Raw genomic sequence first — 1,202 nt, 5'->3', positions numbered from 1 at the left:
GTTTCCATCTTGTGGTGAACCCTCTGTATTCACTCTGGTGATTGTTGACTTTGACACATATACACCTCCTTCCTGGAGAGTGTTCTTGATCTGGCCAACTGTTGTGAAGGGTGTTTTCTTCACCAGGGAAAGAATTCGTCGGTCATCCACCACAGTTGTTTTCCATGGTCTTCCGGGTCTTTTGGTGTTGCTAAGCTCACCGTTGCGTTCTTTCTTTCTAAGAATGTTAAAAAAAGTTGATTTGGCTACACCTAATGTTCTTGCTATCTCTCTGATGGGTTTGTTTTCATTTTTCAGCCTAATCATGGCTTGCTTCACTGATAGTGACAGCTCCTTGGATCTCATATTGAGAGTTGACAGCAAATGTAAATAGCACACTTGAAATTAACTCCAAACCTTGTATCTGCCCCTTGTAAATGGGATAGTGAGGGAATAACACACACCTGGCCATGGAACAGCTGAGCAGACAATTTTCCCATTACTTTTGTTCCCTTAAAAATTGGGAGACACATTTACAAACTGTTGTAATTCCTACACCGTTCACCTGATTTGGATGTAAATACCCTCAAATTAAAGCAAAAATTCTGCAGTTAACGCACATCTTGTTTGTTTAATTTTAAATCCATTGTGGTGGTGTATAAAAAGATTAGAATTGTGTCAATGTCCCGATATTTATGGACCCGACTGTACATTATTCCTATTGTGTAAACACAGCAAATATATGTTTTGGTTTGAGTCCCAAAAATATTTTAACTATTTTTTTCACTCTTAACATTGGCACCTACAGATTTTGATTTGTGCAGGCAAAAATCTTAATTTTACCCTTGCCAAACATATGTAATTATTTGATCCTATCTGTTGTATCATACCACAGTGAAGTGTTGCTACAAACTTTTAACTGTCAGTCAGTCAATTGTACTTTAAAAGTCTGAAAGACAGAAAATAGGATATGTTTTGACTTTCCATGTCACTTTTATTAATTCCAACAGCAGGTACATGAGGATGCACTCTTTTTAAGAAAATGTAATTGTATAGTGCATTACCCAATGTCTTTAATCATATTTAATGAAATAATCATGTTTATTTAATGCATTTCAACATCAATCATGCAAGTCTTGTTCTATGGATTAGTATTACCTTTCTTTTGTTCAACATGCGTCGTTAAATTCTCACACACACACAAACTTGCCATTAAGCAATTA

Source organism: Etheostoma spectabile, chromosome 14, assembly GCF_008692095.1.
Source record: "Etheostoma spectabile isolate EspeVRDwgs_2016 chromosome 14, UIUC_Espe_1.0, whole genome shotgun sequence".
In the NCBI taxonomy this organism is placed as follows: Eukaryota; Metazoa; Chordata; class Actinopteri; order Perciformes; family Percidae; genus Etheostoma; species Etheostoma spectabile.
The sequence above is the reverse complement of the archived record's forward strand: the minus strand, read 5'-3'. Positions refer to the sequence as shown.